This window comes from Prionailurus viverrinus, chromosome A1, assembly GCF_022837055.1.
Source record: "Prionailurus viverrinus isolate Anna chromosome A1, UM_Priviv_1.0, whole genome shotgun sequence".
NCBI lineage: Eukaryota > Metazoa > Chordata > Mammalia > Carnivora > Felidae > Prionailurus > Prionailurus viverrinus.
The window spans coordinates 54712745-54736044 of record NC_062561.1 but is presented as its reverse complement, the minus strand read 5'-3'; the positions used below and the strand labels follow the sequence as shown (position 1 = coordinate 54736044).

At 36.3% G+C, this 23300-nt stretch overlaps 1 long non-coding RNA gene across 2 annotated transcripts in view; it reads right to left on the bottom strand.

Annotated features, from left to right (window-relative positions):
- Positions 1-1067: 1067 nt before the first annotated feature.
- LOC125170739 (uncharacterized) overlaps positions 1068-23300 on the bottom strand; it is a 136237-nt gene continuing 114004 nt past the window's right edge. For both annotated transcript variants that reach the window (XR_007154080.1, XR_007154081.1), the window contains 2 exons: positions 10166-10435; positions 1068-1256 (listed from right to left, as the gene is read on the bottom strand). This is a non-coding gene — a long non-coding RNA (uncharacterized LOC125170739). The remainder of the gene's footprint in view (positions 1257-10165; positions 10436-23300) is intronic.

The following is a 23300-nucleotide window of genomic DNA, read 5'->3' as shown; positions in this document are numbered from 1 at the left end:
TTCATGGAGTGAGAGAAAGTTTGAACACTGAAAGTTCCTGGAATTTACCCTACCTTTCAAAATTGATGCTAAAAACAGTGTTATACTCCTGGGGAAATCAATGACTAACACCATCATCAAAACTTTAAAGATGCAAGATTTAGGATCTCTATTACATTCTCCTTTAAATCAGCTAGTACAGGAGATGATTATTCTTAGTATATACCAGGCAGTTATTTTAAGCTTAATCAGTTATTTACTCCAATTGCATATCAACACAGATCCCAGGACCTATTATGCATTTATGGATCTTTCGAACACTACAGCAGTAATAGCATTCTAATAGGACTTGGTGACTCAGAATTACCAGTTATCATGGAGGTCTTTTAAGTTATATTTATGAATAGGGAGATAAATCCTGGAGCCTGATACCTCTGTAAAGTTTCTAGTGTCTAATAGTTTGAACATGTAAGTTAGTTACCTTCAGGTGTAAAAAAAAAAGTGGTGCATTTTAAAACTACATGCTAGGTATGTCTCTTTGGATTTGAGAAGTTACATACACCACTTTCGATATACTGTTCAGAACAGACTCATTTATCGAGTTGACCCTAAAATCTGCCAACTTTAGGAAAACCTAGAGCAAGATATAGCTCTTCAGATGGTCCAGGCTGCAGTGTTCTTCCACCTGGGCCTTTTATAGTTTAATAGCACTTCTATATGTATAAGTTGGAGGCACTTCATTTGTGCGTGTGTTTTGAACAAGAAGACATGTAATCAAGACATGTAAAGGCATAATTGTTTGAAAAAAATGGTTAAAAGAAAAGGTCAGGAGTGAAACGCAGGGGAAAAAAGACACAGAAAACAAAGTTAGAGGATGCATCAAGAAAATGAAAAATAGAGAGATGGTGGATTTTTCTGGATGCACATTCCAGTCTAAGTCAAGCTCCAAAACCGAACTCCATCTGCCCATCTTAGTTTTCTGGAACAAAGTCCCACTCATTCAAACCCACCCATCCTCCACAAACAATTCCTTTTCCCCAGACATTCTTACCTCCCACACTTACAGCAGCATCACATATCACTTGGAATTTGTAGTGATTTTTTATTTTTCATATCACTAAAACATTTTCCTCTTAACCAACAGGATAATCACTTTTCTCTCTGCCAAATTATGTACTTCTATTTCTCATCATGAAGGAAATAAAATCCAGGTTGGGAAACTTGACAGCACTTGCATCATCTCCAGGCAGCACACCTAAAATGTGTATCTGTGGACTCTAAGGGAAGGGCAATACAATTAGGATTTTTTATTTTTTAAAAAAAAATTTTTTTCAACGTTTATTTATTTTTGGGACAGAGAGAGACAGAGCATGAATGGGGGAAGGGCAGAGAGAGAGGGAGACACAGAATCGGAAACAGGCTCCAGGCTCCGAGCCATCAGCCCAGAGCCCGACGCGGGGCTCGAACCCACGGACCGCGAGATCGTGACCTGGCTGAAGTCGGACACTTAACCGACTGCGCCACCCAGGCGCCCCAATTAGGATTTTTTAAATGAAAGTCAATAAATGAAAAAGTTTAAACATAAAATCCATTTGTTTTTTAATGATACCATACTAGAACTATTTTAGGCGGGGGCGGGGGGGGGGACATCTTTGTCTTAAAGAGGTATTCTTTGGAAAAATAGCTGTTTTAAAAATTTTTATTTAGTTTTCAGAGAGAGAGAGAGAGACAGCGTGGGGGGGGGGGCAGAGAGAGAGGGAGACACAGAATCTGAAACAGGCTCCAGGCTCTGAGTGGTCAGCACAGAGCCTGATGCGGGGCTTGAACCCACGAACCGTGAGATCATGACCTGAGCCGAAGTCAGAGGCTTAACTGACTGAGCCATCCAGGTGCCCCAAAAATAGCTTTCTTAAAAGGATCTTGGATATCTTTTTTTAATATATGCTAAATGCATACCCAATAAGTATATCTAACCTTTCAGGTATAAATAAACATAAAACTTTATAATGGCCTGTTCTATGGTATTTTTAAAATTTAAATACCAGAACTTCTTTAAAAAAAATTAGGATCATCTGGAGTGCCTGGGTAACTCAGTCAGTTGAGCATCCAACTCTTGATTTTGGCTCAGGTCTTGATCCCAGCCTCATGGGATGGAGCCTCACTTGTGGCTCCACACTGAGCATGGAGCCTGCTTGAGATCCTCTCTCTCCCTCTCCCTTTGCCCCTCTCCCCCGTGTGCATGCTTTCTCTCTAAAATAAAAAAAAATTAATATCATCACTCAGTAGCTGTAATATTGGTAATATTCACATTCTGAACTTTAAATTGTAATGCCTTTTTATACAACATGATGAGATCTTGATCTCATAGCCTTGTTTTTAGTGTTAACACTTTTAACATTACATAATGAAAACACATAAAATGTAATATTTTTGCTCATAACATTACATGATGAAAAAACAGGGTAAAGTATCTTTTTATTCATAGGATAAAAATTTCAATAGAGTAGATGTACACCCACTCTTCTGAAAGTGTAGTTTCATAAGTATTTATCGAGTATTGCTGTCCATTTACTTTGTCATTAAATGTCGTGGAAAAAGTACTTGTTTGCAAATATCTAGAATTCTGTTGTACAGAGACCTGAATTTATTGCTATATGATTTTTTTCAAAATAGGCTTTCTGCTTCTATACATTAGTTTTTCCAAGAGTATGTAATTCTCATAACTTATCCCAAAGAGTTGGGCAGAGATGTCTGGCATCCTTTTTTTGTTGTTTATGATTAGAGCAAACTATATAAACAATTCTGTATATAGCAATGGGAGTCTGCAGTGCCTACGTGATAGATTATAAATTGCTTGACTTTGAATCTAGCTCATGATGACTAATCAAAATAAAAAATTACTAAAGTTGTGATTCTCTTTTCTCCCTCATTACCTTTTTTTCTTCCTCCTTCTCTCCTTGCCCTTTTGGCAATCACCATCATTATTATTCTCAACATTGTTATCATCCTCTTTGTCATTCCTTATTTATTTGCAATATTATGAAAATAATGACATGATGATAATGCATCTACCTGTACTTTCTAAACATTAGATATATGGGCTGTGATTATTAGTAATCCTATCGGAACTATGCATGAGAGGAAATAAGAACCATTGCAAGAGGCTTGAAGTTTCTGAGGGATGGAAGGGAACAGGTGGAGATCCAGCTGCTCCTTGGGGAACACTAAGGTATCTTTATATAAAATGCAGCACATTGGATGAATAATGTACACTTTTCCAAAAACATTTTATGAGAAACATGTTTATCTGATTTTCTGTATCTGGATATCTGTATATGATTTAAATGCCAGAGAAGTCCACTATACTTAGATAACTCTCTTTAATAATGATGTGTTGGGATTCTTGGTAATTTATAAGTATGTTAAGCTAATCAAGCATGAGTAAACCATACTTAGAACTAAAGTAAATATGCAGAAACTATAAAAATATATACAGAAACTATAAATGATATGTCAAAATCCTGCATTAATATTATTATTGTTATTTGAACTGCTGTATTTATTGAGGATACATTTTTTTATCTTTCTGTAGTTGACAAAAATTCATATTTTAAATACAAAATGCAGTATTCTCCTAATTATTCTACCAGAAGTCTATGTATATACTAGAAACCCAGGAGGTACAATGGCTCTAGTACAAAATGTGTTTGGCACAGGGATATCTGGAATTCCTTTAGGAAATACTTTCTAGGACTGATGAGAATTATTTTTTAACTCACCTAGTTTTGATGGAAATAAGATTATCTTCCACATTTGGTGTTTGGTCACTGGGTTACCAAATTTGGCTGTACATCAAGATCACTAGAGTAGGATTTTAAAACACAGATTCCTGCATCTCAACTCAGAGATTTCTAATTCTGTAAGTCTGGGATAGGGCCCATAATCACTGAACTTTAAATTTTTTTTCATGTAATTTTACTAACTAGTAGGAGCCAAGTATCAAAAAAACAGCTCCAAAAGTCAATTACTTTTTACAAATAAGCCCTTTCATATATCATTGCTTCTCATGCCTACATTAAAATGATCCCTTATTCCAGACATAGTCTATTTGCCCTTTGATGGCATTTGGTTATTTCACACAATTATGCTCGGGTAATTGTGGATTACACCTAAAATCTGATTTCTTAAGAATATCCTATTTCTGCATGTATGGCTATGGATTTACTGGGGAGTGTTTTCTCAAGAAAAGACATAGATAATATAGCTAATGTTTTTTCAGATGAATTAGGAATAATTACTTATCAAAAAATAGACACGGAAGTGGCTTAACTGCATCCCAAGAAAATTATTTTGTTCTAAGCTAGACAAAGTTACTCAAGTGATCTATTACACTGATCTGATTTTTTTTTTAAAAAAGAAACATTATTTGAAGCAGCAAAAACAAAAATGTTTTTACGTTTGATTTACCCAAAGTGATGTACTGGTAAACCTTGATACAGTACATAAAGAAGCAACTCATGCTTATATGTAGCTTTCTGCTTAGAACTTCAGAATTTTGGAAGGGCTGAGATATCAGTCTGACATGGTCAATGGTTTGGTCACAATATCAGAGATCAGACATGTGGTTGCCTCAAGGGTTTCAGTCCCTGCCAAAGGACACTGTTAAGAGTTTTAACTGGGTGGGCAGCCAGGGAGACAGATGATATCCACATGTAGACTGTCACTAGTAACACAGACAGCAGTGTAGAACTCCTGCTCATGAGCCAGTGTCATCGCTGGTCCTGAGAGAAGCTTATTTTGTTGACAACAGTCCTGGACTGAAGCAAAGAAAAGCTGTCTTCAGTTACTTGCAAAGAGTGTGGCCCTCTTTATGACATTAACTTTTTCCCTTAAAACTGAGGGTTGCAGATGGCAGATTCTATCTGGCTCTGGCAAGGACACATTTCATCAGGGGGCAGCGTTCTCTTAGTGTGTTGAAGACTCCCTGGGGTAATATTTATCCCATAGCTTAGAATCTGTGGAATGGCTCTCTTAGACTTCTTGATAGATGCTACTCCTTTGTTGTATTACCTAGGATTATAGCAGAGGGTTTGTTCAGATGTCAAGAAGGCCTGTAGACTATGCTTTGACACCAAGATAAGCCAAGAAAAGTGTAAAATTGCCAGATAAATCACTTTGAAATATAATTTGATTGAATGTACGTTGTTTACCATGATTACTGCTTCTACTCCCAGCACGGGTGACTGTGTGTAGTCTATACATTAGCACCTCAAGATGGTTTTTTGATGCTGCAAAAGCAATTAAATTCCCACAATAAGTTCTCCAAAACTATAAACGTGTTCAGTAACAAAAGCCAAATGAAATATTACAAGGGTCTAAATATGTAAATAGGTAGCCTACTCCTCATTATGGTATTTTAAGAACACCCATAGATTCCTTAGAACTCTAAAAAAAAAAAAACAACACCCATGATTCTTGAACAAAGTAACAAGTAGGAAAAGTTTACCACCTGCCTCTGTTTCTCTAACTACTATATTTGACTATTTTTTTCTCTCTCAGAATTGTCTGTCTCAGGTGGGTGGATTATTACTTTCTCCTTAGAGTGTGTACAGATACATATATGTGTGCGTAGATATCATCCATATGTCATTGTTTTTCACATTATTTGCAATTTAAAAACAAAAATAAAATTAATTTCTTTGCAGCACTGGCAAAAGCATCCTTCATCATTTTCAAGACTTTACAATAATAAGTAATGTCCAAATTACGGCTTCTCTCATGACTGCTAACTTACTGAATATCACTTTTACTTGATGGGAAATTAATATGCATATAATGCCACGAGCCCCTGGTTGAAAAGGACCTAGGTGTAAAATGGATTCGCTTTCATTTCCTCCCCTGTGGTACTGATTTTGATTGTGGAACAGAAGGTATGAATTTATAACATGATGTGTGATTAAGTAACAGCTGTCAGTAATTGGATGCAGCAAAGTTCCTAATGAAACCTTTAAGTCATGAAATATTTACCTGATTTTTGTTTCACTACAAAGACCGAAAATCAATGTAGGTTATTAAAACATCTGGCTCAAGTTTTGAGTTTTTGCAATCCTGAAAACTCTACCTCAAATAGTTGTTTCTATAAGGGGAGACCACTTGATTTTTTTGTGTGTGTTCATGAATTTATGGATTAGAGTTGCTTTTCTCCACAATGATAGAATGTTATGTTAATATGTTTTATATTGAGATATTTGCACTTCCCTGAAACATATACCCAGATGATTGAAATTATTTTTTTCTAGGAATAAATAAAACCATTAAATTGTAAAATCTTTCTCCAGTGAAGAGAGGATCTTGCCTAATGTTTTAAAAGCCGTTAAAATTTACCCAAATGAGAGACTAATTTTAGGAAGTATATGTTACTATTAAATGAAATGTTCAGATCCAAATTCTTCAATGAATGCCTAAATAATACTTTCACATTTCTGTTTTATTTCTCCTAAAAAGGAAGACTATTACCTGAGAGTCAGAATCAGAGATATCAAGATAGTATAAAGCTTTCCAAAATCAGATAAATATTATTGTCCCCAGCTTGGAAGTGAAAAGTCCAGAGTAAGGAAATAAACAGAATATCAAAACTGAGGTGTCCAGACTTTTAAAGAAGTCTGGGTATGACAAATGACACAAGCATAGCAACCTCACGTTGTGTTAAAAATCGATGTTACATTCCTCAACCGATTTGCCTTAATAACCCATTGCACAAGTGAGTAAACATACATATTCCACATGGACCCATTATCTTTTGGCTTCTGGAACAAGAACTTTCCAAAAGTCATTTTTACGTGAGAATAACATTCAGATGAAAGTGCTTTCACAACATAACAGTGCCCTTCCATCTCAGAACTGTAGTTATTAAGTTGACAGAAGCTTGGCTCAGATAAAGACATCCATCCATCCACGGAGAGACTTTTAAAAGAGATATTAAAATAGTTGTCAAAAAGTCATCTACGTGTAAACAGTTTCCCTTGTCTTATGCAGCAGGAAAAGAACAAGTTTATGGGCTAAAGGAAGGTTTAAAACTATTGACTGAGGAGGGTGCTAAACTCAGTGCAAATGGAGATAGGCCACTGGCAAGAGGTTATGCACACAAAGCGTGACTTAAATGTAATATAATCAGATTTAGTTCTTTGTCCTCGAGGGCTCTAATTTTATAGTTAGACAACTCACAGTGGGACCTATTTTATATAGCAGTAAAATAATAGATTGGATAAGAATAGGTTTAATTGCCAGGCAAAGCTATTTAATTTAGCTACAAACTGTTATGAATTACATTATTAGTAAAATAAAATTTTAAAAAATCAACCCATAAGCAGTTGGTAAAGACAATAGCAGTTTCTCTTTAATATGGTCTATTTTATCACTAAACAGTTCAAACACAGAAAAGTGTAAAGGAACATACTGTAAACTTTATTTTCCAAACCCACTCAGGTTCAGGGCACCTTAACAGTGTGTCCTCTTTGTTGGGGATCTTTTATAACCTTTTGATTGTTTAGGCCTCCCTGATTTTTCTTAACCCCATCTCTCCTCTGAGGTATTCAGTAACCTTTACTGCCTCCTTTAACTTTCTAGTTAAAAGTCAAGTGCTTTAATTTAACCCACAAGGCCATTCGTGATGAGAACCCTAACACTCTAATTTAATATCCTGTTCATCTCCTACCTGAACTCGTGTTTGAATTATACTTTCATAGCCAGTCTATATGGTTTAGATGCCTCTATTTTATGTTCACCTAGTACCCTGAAAATGCCTTTATCATAGTTACTGTCACCCCTATGTTGTAAAAATTATTCACTTAACTGTGTTATCTAGTTTAATAAGTTTCCTTAGGATAAAGATTATATAATTATTTGGCCAAATATGCTCATAAAAAGTGTAGTGCTTGCTTCACAGATACGTTTGTTACCTGGATGTTTCTCTTTGGGAAAAAAAAAATCTGTATTAAAGCCAAAATCTCAAAAAAATTATAGATACTTGCTAAATGAAGCAGGTTTGGTGCAGTTAAGAACTCAACAAACACTGAATAAACATAAAACTTGAAGAGAATAAGGGGCACCTGGGTGGCTCAGTGGGTTAGGTGTCTGACTTCAGCTCAGGTCATAATCTCACGGTTTGTGGGTTTGAGCCCCATGTCAGGCTTTGTGCAGACAGCTTAGAGCCTGGAAGCTGCTTTGGATTCTGTGTCTCCCTCTCTCTCTGCCCCTCCCTGACTTGTGCACACTCTCTCTCACTCAAAAATAAATAAACATTAAAAATAATTTTAAAAAATTAAAGAGTAGACATTCAAAATTATTTTAAGATGAGAAGATATCTATTTTATGTTTAGTTGCTATTTTATGTCCCTGACTTTAAATGGAGATTATTGGGGCGCCTGGGTGGCGCAGTTGGTTAAGCGTCCGACTTCAGCCAGGTCACGATCTCGCGGTCCGTGGGTTCGAGCCCCGCGTCAGGCTCTGGGCTGATGGCTCGGAGCCTGGAACCTGTTTCCGATTCTGTGTCTCCCTCTCTCTCTGCCCCTCCCCCGTTCATGCTCTGTCTCTCTCTGTCCCAAAAATAAATAAACGTTGAAAAAAAAATTTAAAAACAAAACAAAAATAAATGGAGATTATTAATTACTGATTGTATAGAATTTATGTAAATTTATATAAAACAAATGTGAGCTGCTAAGCATTTGTTTGATTTATACATTCCTAATAATTACCTATTTTCCCTCCAAAATGGAGCGATCAATTTAGATGTTTTTGGAAGAGAAGAGCACCTAAATTTTTTTCCCTTTTACTTTTTTGTTGTTCTCGGCTCATCTCTCCTTCTCATAATTCAATGCCTCATCAAGATTATCTGTATTATTCAAAAATAGTTTGATTTTATGGATGCTTTATTACCTCACATGACAAAACACTGATGGAGAAAAAAAAAAAACCCAGACAGACACATCCTAGGAACTAATTGTTTTCTAAGTTGTGCTTCAGTGCGTTAAAAGAAAGAAAGAAATATATACAGAAGCAGCTGTTACTGCTCTATCAAGGTACTAAATAGCTGACCTAGTTGGTCCTAATTATTGATCGTTTGCCACTGCTTCTACAAAAGCGTTAGCAGAATTGACAGCAGGAACACACATGATTTATTCATTCAGAATGATCTATAGCTTCCTGCATTTTAGGCTCCAGGCACAAACACTGTTCAATGCCATGTCATTCAGCAAGAACCAGGCTGAGACAGGAAGCACTTTAGCATGTTTACAGAAATATCTTTTAAAACAGACTTAACTATCAGACAACCCCCTTGTAAAACCCTCGCCCTAAGAAACTTGGGTAAAAGATTATCACTCCACACTCAACAAAAATCAATTTTGGAGACTGACAGTTACTCAGACTGATGTTGGATTTCCTTTATTCGTTGAATTGAATTGCCTGTAGACTTTGAATATGCTAACATTCACCAGGTGCTTTTTTCTGACTCCGGTGACTTTTTTTTAAAGCCATTAAAAATCCCTCTTGCATTTTTATCAAGTATCCTATGTATACAGTGGAGAAGACTGTGATTGATAGTTGTTTAAGAAACCAACAATTGGTGAAAGGCAAGCCTGCCAATTTTTATATATCCTGGAATAATGATAACATTAATAGTAATACTAAGGCACAGTTGAGGACATAGTAAATACCAGGCATCCGTCCAGCCCTTTACATGCATTATCCATTTAATCCTCAGCCGAAACTCTCCAAAGTATGTGTGATCTCCAGCTACCAAAGCTGTCACCGAGGCTAAAATATGTTGAGTATCTTGTCCAAAGTGACAGAAATTCCAAGAGCACCAATTGACAGCAAAGTCTCAGAGACCAAGACCCGAGTTCTCAATCACTATGTTAAATTACATTTTATTTTCAGTATTCCTCTCATTCCACGAGGAACTCCACGATGAATCCATCACCTGAACAGGAGAGATTATTTTGATGTGAATGATTTCCAGATTTGTCTCCAAATTTTATCACCTGCCTAAACTGCCGATCTGTAACCCCCAATGCCTAACGTTGTTCCGACGGGACTGCTGCCCTTTTACACCGATACCGCCCCCAACCTTCATTTATTCTCACATGCTTCAACTTTTCTTCAAATTCAGGCTCCAAAGAAAACTTACCATTCCTCTTCCTCCAACCTCCAACCTCAGATCGAATTCTTTCCTTTGGCCGAGCAGCCGCCATTTAGAGAATAGAGGAGATACGGTAGAAGTGGCAGAATATGGCTTTGGCTGTTGCCACAGAAGCAGAATCATGGGGCCTCCATCTTCTTTCGCTCTTTGCACTCAGGTTTGCACTCGTCTCCCAGTTCCCAGTACACACGTAGATTCATTCTGCACTCTGGGGTCTCATCCTTTGTTTCATTGTAAAATATGCTTTTGGGGAAAGATCTGAAAACAAACAGTTGTCCCATTTACTTTTAGTCCTTTCCTTTTGTGTTTGAATTGTAAGACAGGATTAAAAGTGGATAGATTTTTATTATTACAATGCCAATTGGTAGAGGTTTCACTGAGCAAAAGGCCCCTTTGCTTATCTTATTTTATGCTGGTAACACACTGATAGGTACATTCTCTTTAGCACATTCTCAACAGAAGACCAAAGCAAGAATAGAGAAGAGATCAGGATGTGAGAGTTCTTCAAGAGTTCTCTTTGTACTGGGCATCATACACAGTGATGATGGATGTCTTCAGAACAATCACTGAAAGAGACCCATGTTAAAAATGATGCTCCTTGAGAATCTCCAGGTGGATGAAGGGATTTTAAGTGGTTGGAGAAGAGGCAAGTCAAATCCAAAACAAATTGGATTTCCACTTTATATTAACAACAAATCACTGAGCACCAAAAATTTTAAAGAGGCTGGGAGATTGAAATGAACATAATATGATTTACTAATCTTAGAATTTTAATATTATCATGCCTCAGCTCCTGAGAATTTCTCAGGAAATTCTCCCAAATGCACAGATTTGTCTGATCATAAATGTGTGGTTGTCCACTCACCTGGGGATTTAGTGCTTCTTAATAGTCTTTGATTTTCCTTAGGCAGTTTTCTTTCCTACTTCCTCAAAAATTATTTCAAACTTCAAAATTTTCCTACAAGCTTTTCTTTCTCCTGTTCCCTCTCAAGGCTCTACGTACATGTATGGGGAAAGTTTTCAGCCCTAAGTAATGTTAAAATGACATTTGGAAAAGAAATCTCCACGATGTCACCCAGAAACACTTCACACAATATGTGTACTACCCTTTATATTATGTTCTTTAAAAAAATTAGGCGTAGTGGCAAGACTGAAAATGAAAAAAAAATTGATAAAATTTGACTCTAACCCCCATATTCACTTACTGAGAAACATCAGGTAACTGTTCAATTTTCCTTAGTGTTAGTGCTTAGCATCTTCTTTCAGCTCAATTCTTTCAGCTCAATCTCTTACACAAGATATAGCATTCTCTGCTTGTTTTCTGTATGTAAACTTCACCTCTCAATCAGATTGCAACTTTGTATATGTTTCTCATAGTAACTCACACAGTGTTAAGCAGGTGTGGCTGACAAGAAATCTGCTTTTATTTTAGCTTTCTATTTTATCATAATGTTAGCTGATAATCCAATATGTAATAATAACTCACTTGGTGAGATTTACAAGGGTAAAATTTGTGAAATCTTATATATATATATTTATATATATATGAATATATATACTTATATATGTAAATATGTAAGTATATATATTTATATTATATATACATATTATATAAATACATATGTACATGTATATGTACATACATAATATATATACATATATATGTATATGTATTTATATAATATTATATATATTTATATTACAAGGATATATTTATGTATATAAGTATATATTCACATATATATGTGAAATTATATATATATTACAAAATATAAAAAGTTAAATGTGTGCTGTGTTTAATTCTATAATTCCAAGAAAAATTTCCTCTAAAGAATCTACTTTTCTACTTTAATTAAATATTAATTTATGTCAAAGCCTAGAAAAAAACCTTAATGTAAACATGTAGTTCATGATCAATACATAAGAAGCAAAAAAAGCCTGAAACATAATAAAAACTGCACCGTAGATTTATACATTCCTTTTTTGTGGTTTACGGGTAGTTTATTGTCTGCTTTTTACTAACCTCAAAAGAACACGGTGTCTTTAAGAAACATCAACTTTTTTATATTAAATCAGAATAATAAACAACCCATGGAGATAAAGATAACTTCATTAATGATGATAGGAAGCTGGCTCGGATATAAGTAATTTCCAACTCTTATCTTTTGTTTTTAGTCTCAACTTCAAAAGAGTAATGAGAATCAGCTTTTCCTTCTGCTCCCTCTCAAAGCTCTTTGTAAATGTATTGGGGAAGTTTTAGGTGCTATGTAATGCTAAGATGACATTGGAAAAGAAATCTATTACTATATTTTTAAACAGTATTTATTTCCATTATGTTGTATCAACAGCACTAAATAATTACCAGAAAAAGAAATCCATGACCTGAATCACTATTTAGCAATTTCTGTTGCCGCAATACATGTTTTAATCATAATAATTAAGGGTACAAATACCCAGGACTTTATTTATTAACTGTGGAGTATTAAGTGAGAAATATTTGTTTCACAATATTGAATGTGAAACAATTCGTATGCCTTTAAGGATATAACCTAGAAGCCACAAGTATAATAAAGTCAGGTAGATATAATACTAACAGAAAAATATTTTTGCTGAAATATAGTTAATGTAGAATGGAATTGTAAAGATGAGTTCTATTAGAAGGTTAAGCTTACTTTCTTTTTCTCCTTCTCCTTTCTCCTTTCTCCTTTTTATTCTTTCTTCATTTCCTGTCTTCAATTTATGAGACAACTTCTCACTCTATAGATCTAGGAATGATCTGTGCATTAGGGACCAATAACACCTGTCCTTCATCCAGATTCTGGTTCCTGATTCCATTTGCTTTTAGAATAAACCCTTCCTCCTCATACCCAGCATACTTAAACCTGCCTCTTCCTTTACTTGTCAATGTACAGCTCTCCTTCTTCATTAAATATCTCTAGACCCTCCCCAAAACATGGTGAATTCAAGAAGCAGAAAGATGTTTGTTTTGATATTGAGGGGAATTAAAGTGTTTTTAACACTAATATAGACAGAAATCATGTCAAAAACCGTTGGATGGATAAACCAACAAGTTTAAACTTTATTATGAAAGTCATAGAGTGCAGAGAGAACTCTGAGGAAGAACAGGTTAAATTCTTATTTGTGTTTGAGAAAAATCACTGTAACTGAAAGAAAGGATACATTAGAAGCAAGAAAGACTGGGGCCTGGGATAGTATTTTATCTCTTTGAATAATTATGCATGTGTACACAAAGTAACTGTAGGTATTTTAATGGAATAGATTACATCTTGCATATAAGAATTTTATGGCCAAGTGACTTGTAAGTATACTTGTAAGGATACTAAACTGTGATGATCTACGTAAATTTTATTAGGATTTAAGTGGAAAGGAACTAAGATGTGGGTCTTCCTCCAATAAATTCAATAACTTTCCTTCTTAAACACACACATACATACACACATATCCTGTTCCACTGAAATTGGCAAAAGCACATTTTTGTTAAACTTTACAATGACAAATAAATGTATTGAGCATACATGTAATCATAATTGTAATTGTTTAATGCCTAGGAGCCACCACATGCTGATAATAGACTTTTAATAGAGAAAATTTTGTAAGATGTCTTTGGTCCACAGGGCATAGTTGGCATTGTCTCTAAGTTACTTTCCCCCAATATTCTACATGACTACATTTAGCGTCTGAAAGATCTCAGTCTTATTTGTCTATAAGAAACATAGCTCAATGCTTTAGCTACCAAAATTAACATAAAGAATTCAGTAAATGAGAGAAACTGTTAAGTGACAGGTATTAAAAGAATAAATTGTCTGTTACTTGAAAAGCAGTAGAGGATTAGACCATACACCTAACTATGCACATATAACCTCATATTCCTAGGTATTTTGTGTGTATGTATCGGAATTTATATTTCATATATAACAAATGTGGAATCTGAGACAAATATCTAAACGAAACCAATGGTAGTTTTAGATTCCATTTTCAGTAAACTTGGCCAAAATTTACAGGTTTGATTTAGTGTAGAAAAATTGATTGGCAACATCAGTACAGAACTGTACAGAGTCTAGAAAGATTAAGACTAGGCCTTGCAGTTGGTATGTCCACAAAAACACCCACAGAACTAGGGCAGAGAAGAAAATGTGACTTTGAAATCAGACATATCCATGTTCAAACTCCAGTTTGACCACTTAGCACTGAATAATCTTGAACAAGCTTCCTAGTCTTTCTTGAGCTCTGTTTCATTTGTAAATTGAGATAATATTATTAACCTCAAAAAATTGTCATACAGATGAAATGAGGTAACACATATATTACATCTAGCACAAAGTCTAAAAGCAGTTGTATAATAAAAAGTAGCTTTCATAAAAAAATTAAAAAAGTAAATTTTAAAGGGGTTCTGGGTGGCTCAGTTGGTTAAGCATCCGTCATCAGCTCAGGTCGTGATCTCACAGTGAGTTCGAGCCCCTCATCGGGCTCTGTGCTGACAGCTCAGAGCCTGGAGCCTGCTTCAGATTCTGTGTCTCCCTCTCTCTCTGCCCCTGCCCTGTTCATGCTCTGTCTCTCTCTGTCTCAAAAAAAAATTAAAAAATTTAAAAAAAAGGTAGCTTTCATGTAGTTGCAAACTGAACTGTCAAAACACACACACACACACACACACACACACACACACAAATGCCATTAAGAGCACAAAACAGTTAAAATGTGATTTTTTTTTTTTCTGGAGGGGAAGGTTGAAAAAATTAATGAAAGAGGAAGACTTAGACAAATTAATAAAAGTATCCTCAGTATGTGGTTAGGATTTCAATATGTAAAATTGATGTAAAAGGGATTTTCAGACAGAGAGAACAGCAGAAAAAAGTGCTAGAATGTTTCGATGTTTTAATATGGGTAAGTGGTACTGCTTAACCAAAGTGGGGTTAGGTCTAGTCATAAAGAGTCTTGAAAACCACACGAGAAAGTAGAATTTGATTTTTGATGCACTGAAGAGCAATTGACATTGTTTGAACAAGTAAATATTATTAAATAACATTTCTTCCTTTACCAAGGTTGTGTCTCTTATTTTGACTTAAAAGCTAATGATCCTGACAACAGTCAGTCGAGTTAATGGTAGAAAAGCCATTGTAATTATGTACAGGAGCCCCACAAAGATATGAGACTCCAAAAAGACAGCAAGCAATTAATTGAGCCTTATATACCATCCTGAGCTAAGGAAAGGGAGAGGGTGTCTGGGCACTTCAAAAGGTAAGAAGGCAGATCACAGGAAGATGAGACAAGGAAATATTTGGTAAAGAAAATTTGCCCTGGCACACAGGGCTACTCCAAGAAACAAATCAAAGCACACCTGGTGGAGGGTCCAAAATATCACTACGAATAGGGTAATAAAATAATCAAAGTCACAACAAAAGAGCAAGTAACAATCTCCTGAAAAACACCTCCTAAAGGGCCAGGCCCTGGACAGTGTATGACCCTCCTTTAAAATAGCAGTGCTCGCAGGTGCAGAGCGCACAACAAGCTTTTAAAACACATAAGGGACAGAAAACTAGCCAAATTGATGTAATGAAAGAATTCTCCTCAAAAGACATTCTAGGAAGTAGTGACAGCTAACAAATTGATCAAAACCAATTTAAGCAATATAACTGAACAAGAATTTAGAATAATAGTCATAAAATTAATTGCTGGGAATGAAAAAAAGGATAGAGAACAGCAGAGAATCTATTGCTACAGAGATGAAAGGACTAAAAAATAGTCATGATGAATTAAAAATGCTATAAATGAGGTGCAAAATAAAATGGAGGCGACCACAGCACGGATTGAAGAGGCAGAGGGGAGAATAGGTGAATTAGAAGATAAAATTATGAAAAAAGAGGAACCTGAGAAAAAGAGAGATAAAAATATCCAGGAGTACCAGGGAGAATTAGAGAAATAAGTGATGCAATCAAATGGAACAATATCTGTATCATAGGAATTCCAGAAGAGGAAGAGAGAGAGAAAGAGGCTGAAGGTGTACTTGAACAAATCATAGCTGAGAACTTCCCCGATTAGGGGAAGGAAATAGGCATTGAAATACAAGAGGCACAGAGAACTCCCTTCAGACATAACTTGAATCAATTTGCACAACATATCATGGTGAAACTGGCAAAATACAAGGATAAAGAGAGAATTCTGAAAGCAGCTAGGGATAAACGGGCTCTAACAAAGGAAGACCCATAAGACTAGTGGCAGACCTACCTACTGAAACTTGGCAGGCCAGAAAGGAATGGCATGAAATCTTCAATGTGATGTACAGGAAAAATATGCAGCCAAGAATCCTTTACCCAGCAAGTCTGACATTCAGAATAGAAGGAGAGATAAAGGTTTTCCCAAACAAACAAAAACTGAAGGAATTCATCACCACTAAACCAGCCCTACAAGAGATCCTAAGGGGGCCTCTGTGAGTGAAATGTTGCAAGGACCACAAAGTACCAGAGACACCACTATAAGCATGAAACCTACAGATATCACAATGACTCAAAACACATATCTTTCAATAACAACAATGAATGTAAATGGACTAAATGCTCCACCCAAAAGACATAGGGTATCAGAATGGATAAAAAAACACCTATCGGTAGCTGGGTAGCTCAGTCAGTTAAGCATCCGACTTCCACTCAGGTAATGATCTCACGGTTCATGAGTTCGAGCCCCACATCAGGCTCTGTGCTGACAACTTGAAGCCTGAAGCCTGCTTTACATTTTGTGTCTCCCTCTCTCTCTGCCCCTCCTCCACTCACACTCTGTCTCTCTCTCAAAAATAAAATAAAACACACAAAAAAATTTAAAAAACAAAACAAGACCCATCTATTTGCTGTCTACAAGAGACTCATTTCAGACCTGAGGACATCTTCAGATTGACAGTGAGGGGATGGAGAACTATCTATCATGTTACTGGAAGTCAAAAGAAAGGTGGAGTAGCCATACTTATATCAAACAAACTAGACTTTCAATTAAATGCTGTAACAAGATATGAAGAAGGGCATTATATAATAATTACAGGGTCTATCCATCAGGAAGAGTTAACAATTATAAATGTCTATGCACCAAATTTGGGGCACCCAAATTTATAAAACAATCACAACCATAAGCAAACTTATTGATAAAAATGTGGTAATTGCAGGGGACTTTAATACCCCACTTACAACAATGGATAGATCATTTAGACAGAGAACCAATAAAGAAACAAGGACCCTGAATGATATATTGGATCAGATGGACTTGACAGATATACTTAGAACTCTGCATCCCAAAACAACAGAATATACTTTCTTCTCCAGTGCACATGGAACATTCTCCAAGATATATCACACACTGGGTCACAAAACAGCGCTTCATAAGTATAAAAGAATTGAGATCATACCATGCACACTTTCAGATCACAATGCTATGAAACTTGAAATCACCCATAGGAAGATTCTGGAAAAACTCCAAACGCATGGAGGTTAAAGAGAATCCTACTGAAGAATGAATGGGTCAACCAGCCAATTAGAGAAGAAATTAAAAAATATATGGAAACAAATGAAAATGAATATACAACAGTCCAAAAACTTTGGGATGCAGCGAAGGCAGTCCTGGAAAACACATTGCAATCCAGGCCTATCTCAAGAGACAAGAAAAATCCCAAATACAAAATCTAACAGAACACCCAAAGGAAATAGAAGCAGAACAGCAAAGATACCCCAAATCCAGCAGAAGATAAATAATAAAGATCAGAGCAGAAATAAACAATATAGAATCTAAAAAAACAGTAGAGCAGATCAATGAAACCAAGAGTTGGTTTTTTGAAAAAATAAACAAAATTGCTAAACCTCTAGCCAGGCTTCTCAAAAAGGAAAGGGAAAGGACCCAAAGAGATAAGATCATGAATGAAAAAGGAATTATTACAACCATCCCTCAGAAATACAAGCAATTATCAGGGAATACTATGAAAAATTATATGCCAACAAACTGGACAACCTGGAAGAAATGGACAAATTCCTAAATACCCACAGACTTCCAAAACTCAAACGGGAAGAAATAGAAAATTTGAACAGACCCATAACTAGTGAAGAAATTGAATCAGTTATCAAAAATCTCCCAACAAATAAGAGTCCAGGACCAGATGGCTTCCCTGGGGAATTCTAGCAGACATTTAAAGCAGAGATAATACTTATCCTTCTCAACTGTTCCAAAAAATAGAAAGGGAAGGAAAACGTCCAGACTCATTCTATGAAGCCAGCATTACTTTGATTCCCAAACCAGAGACCCAGCAAAAAAAAAAAAAAAAAAAAAAAAAAAAAAGAGAACTACAGGCCAATATCCCTGATGAATATGTATGCAAAAATTCTCAACAAGATACTAGCAAATTTAATTCTACAGCATATAAAAAGATTTATTCACCATGATCAAGTGGGATTTATTCCTGGGCTGCAGATCTAGTTCAATATTTGCAAATCAATCAATGTGGTACATCACATTAATACAAAAGATAAGAGCCATATGATCCTGTCAATTGGTACAGAAAAAGCATTTGACAAAATTCAGCATCCTTTCTTAATAAAAGCCCTCAAGAAAGTCTGGATAGAAGGAACATACTTAAAGATCATAAAAGCCATTTATGAAAAGCCCACAGCCAATATCATCCTCAGTGGGGAAAAACTGAGAGCTTTCCTCCTGAGATCAGGAACACGACAGGGATGTCCACTTTCACTGCTGTTGTTTAACATAGTGTTGGAAGTGCTAGCATCAGCAATCAGACAACAAAAGGAAATCAAAGGCATCAAAATTGGCAAAGATGAAGTCAAGCCTTCACTTTTTGCAGATGACATGATACTACATGGAAAACCCAATAGACTCCACCAAAAGTCTGCATGAATTCAGCAAAGTCGCAGGATACAAAATTAATGTACAGAAATCAGTTGCATTTTTATACACCAATAATGAAGCAACAGAAAGAGAAATAAAGAAACTGATCCCATTCACAATGGCACCAAGAAGCATAAAATACCTAGGAATAAACCTAACCAAAGATGTAAAAGATCTGTATGCTGAAAACTATAGAAAGCTTATGAAGGAAATTGAAGAAGATACTAAGAAATGGAAAAACATTCCATGCTCATGGATTGGAAGAATAAATATTGTTAAAATGTCAATACTACCCAAAGCAGCGACACATTCAATGCAATCCCAATCAAAATTGCACCAGCATTCTTCTCGAAGCTAGAACAAGCAATCCTAAAATTCATTTGGAACCACAAAAGGCCCCGAATAGCCAAAGGAATTTTGAAGAAGAAGACCAAAGCAGGAGGCATCACAATCCCAGACTTTAGCCTCTACTACAAAGCTGTCATCATCAAGACAGCATGGTATTGGCACCAAAACAGACACATAGACCAATGGAATAGAATAGAGACTCCAGAATTGGACCCACAAAAGTATGGTCAGCTAATCTTTGACAAAGCAGGAAAGAATATCCAATGGAAAAAAGACAGTCTCTTGAACAAATGGTGCTGGGAGAACTGGACAGCAGCATGCAGAAGAATGAAACTAGACCACTTTCTTAAACCATTCACAAAAATAAACTCAAAATGGATAAAGGACCTGAATGTGAGACAGGAAACCATCAAAACTCTAGAGGGGAAAGCAGGAAAAATCCTCTCTGACCTCAGCCACAGCAATTTCTTACTTGACACATCTCCAAAGGCAAGGGAATTAAAAGCAAAAATAAACTATTAGGACATCATCAAAATAAAAACTTCTGCACTGCAAAGGAAACAATCAACAAAACTAAAAGACAACCAACGGAATGGGAAAAGATATTTGCAAATGACAGACAAAGGGCTAGTATACAAAATCTATAAAGAACTCACCAAACTCCACACCTGAAAAACAAATAACCCAGTGAAGAAATGGGCAGAAGACATGAATAGACACTTTTCTAAAGAAGACATCCAGATGGCCAACAGGCACTCAATGTCACTCCTTATCAGGGAAATACAAATCAAAACCACACCGAGATATCACCTCATGCAGGTCAGAGTGGTTAAAATGAACAAATCAGGAGACTACAGATGCTGGAGAGAATGTGGAGAAACGGGAACCCTCTTACACTGTTGGTGGGAATGCAAACTGGTGCAGCCGCTCTGGAAAACAGTGTGGAGGTTCCTCAAAAAATTAAAAATTGATCTACCCTATGACCCAGCAATAGCACTGCTTGGAATTTGTCCAAGGGATACCGTAGTGCTGATGCATAGGGGCATCGTACCCTAATGCTTATAGCAGCACTTTCAACAATAGCCAAATTATGGAAAGAGCCTAAATGTCCATCAACTGACGAATGGATAAAGAAGATGTGGTTTATATATACAATGGAATACTACTTGGCAATGAGGAAGAATGAAATCTGGCCATTTGTAGCAACGTGGATGGAACTGGACAGTGTTATGCTAAGTGAAATAAGTCATACAGAGAAAGACAGATATCATATATTTTCACTCATATGTGGATCCTGAGAAACCTAACAGAAGTCCATGGGGGAGAGGTGGGGGGGGGGAGAAGTTACAGAGAGGGAAGAAGGCAAACCATAAGAGACTCTTAAATAATGAGAACAAACAGGGTTGATGGAGGGTGGGAGGGAGGGGAAAGTGGGTGATGGGCATTGAGGAGGGCACTTGTCGGAATGAGCATGGGGTGTTGTATGGAAACCATTTTGACAATAAATTATATTTAATATAAAAAATTTAAAAAATGAAGGTAATGATCCTATTAAGAATACCTAAAAACTCAATTTTCTCCCCAAATGTGTATATTAAGGAACCATATATATTAGCAATTATCACAAATCCTTTATAGCATGACATAGTGTTTGTAAAAAGTATTTTGTACCCTTAGCAATGTTATTTTAAGAATTTGGCACAAACATTCTGATATTGAGAACTAGCAGCCATGACACGTTTGTAGATGCTTTTTATATAAAGAAAAATCTTCCCATATTTAGGATGTGATAGTCTCAGAGCCCCCCAAATTTCTCTGAGCTCATGCTGAACCATTCTTCATCTCTCCTCCTTGGAGAGGCCTTGTAGGTTCTGTTGAAACAGACAAAACTTTCTTGCTACTGCATAATAAACAGGCTAATCCCCCACCCAGTAAACATTCTTTGGAAAGAAAACAGCTGGTGTATGAAAGAGAAGCTTGCTCACACATTTCAAGATAACTTCCGATTAGATTTATCCTTAGATTATTCCAACCCACAATGTTTCTGGCTTGAATATAAAACATATTGAGTGTTTCAGGAAGGAATATTTGTTTCTGAATACCAGGCTCTGTGTTCAGCCTAGCAGAAATGTCTCTTATCTTTCTGGGCTCCCACAGGCTTGTGGAATAAAAGTGAGTTGTGCATCGTTGGTTTGCTGTGGGCCCCAAAACCATATCGAACTGCATGTGTCATGCTCTTCATTCAACAGATGGAAAATATTGCCTTACAGCTCAGTGCCAGGAAGAGAGGCTCATTGGGAGAGGTGAATAGGAGCCCAGAGAGGCGTACAGGCTGTGTGCATTCCAGTGAGGGGTTAATGGTCAAGGAAAGTCGAAGTTCACTGAGGCAAGACAGAGAGAAATGGCCAAGCTGCCTTTGTGATTGATGATCAGTAGAATGCAAAGGAAGAAGAGAAAGTCAGACAAAAAGACATTTTAGTATGGAACACAAGCATTAATAGTAACTATCACAACCAACTCTGATGATGATTTATAGTGTGGCTCTTGGGCAAATCCACCCATCTGGAGTTGTTAATAATATGCAAACCATGAAAAAATTCTCCAAAATAAAAGAGTACATTACAACCACAAAAGTTATTTTGGAATTTTGCTTCTTCTTTCAGTATTTTATGTCCTCACTTGATATCTGAAGTCATCCATCTATATCCAGTTGCACAGTGCCATGTGGAATTGAAGTTTAATCATGAGTCCCACCAAGCAGAATAATCTGTCCACTTCTTATTAACTTCAACGTTGATTGGCTTGTACCTCTTTCTTAAGCTACCCTTTAATGTGGCTGCTTTTATATTTTCTGATTTTAGTTTCCTGCTTTAGTATCACATGTTGTATCAGCCCTCCCCAAATTGAGAAGGGCATACCTAATGAAATGATTTGTTTGATACCTTACAAATCCAGATAATGGAGGTCAACAAACCTACTTCACTCCGTTGAGGAAACTACAGGCTTTGCACAGGGAGAGGAAAGTGTAATTTACTCAGTTCATGAAGATTCATTCCTATTTCTATATGACCTTCATGTTAAAGCACGAAGGACAGAGTGAAGGAGAGGTAACATCAAATTCAAGTGGTTGCCTGAAATTCCTGAGTACGCTAATATAACTCCCAGAAGATGTGCATGTTTTCTTTTAGTAGAATAGCTTTGTCCACATTGAATGTGTTTTGTAACAAGTCAGAAGGTAGATGAATGACGAATAGATGATGATGACAGATAAATAATAGGTGGAATATCTTTTGCCTCCTCATGCTGTAAGTTAACGTTTAGTAAGTGCTTACTATGTATTAGATACTTTACGTTTATATTTACCTCTCTTCATCCCTATTTAACTCTATAAATTCCTTTCTTGGCTACATATTCTTTGATACAGAAATGGAGACACAGTTTCAAAGTCGCATAGTCACTATGTGGCAGAGCCGGAGGACCCATTCAAGCAGAGGCCAAAAGCCCATGTGCTAAACTGCTCTTCCAGGGAAATGGATCAAATTATTAATTTAAAGCCAATCACATCAAAGGCTTGTGAGATGAAGCAAGAAAGACCTTCCCCCACTTCCAACATGAAGGATATATATTGTTGTGCCCCTACAGTGCTCAGAAGCTCAACAGAATTGTCACTGACAACCTGTGGCACAAAGACTGAGACAGAACATTGTACCACCACTCTGGGTTTACTCTGGGTTTACACCACTCTGCAAGAACTACCCAATTTAAACCACCCAGTTTAATCTTCCCCCTTCAGCATTAATGGTCTTTTACTTTCTTGTGGTTTGTTAGTTGCTCGTGTGCAATAATTTGCCTCATCATAGTCAATGTGAACATTTAATGTTAC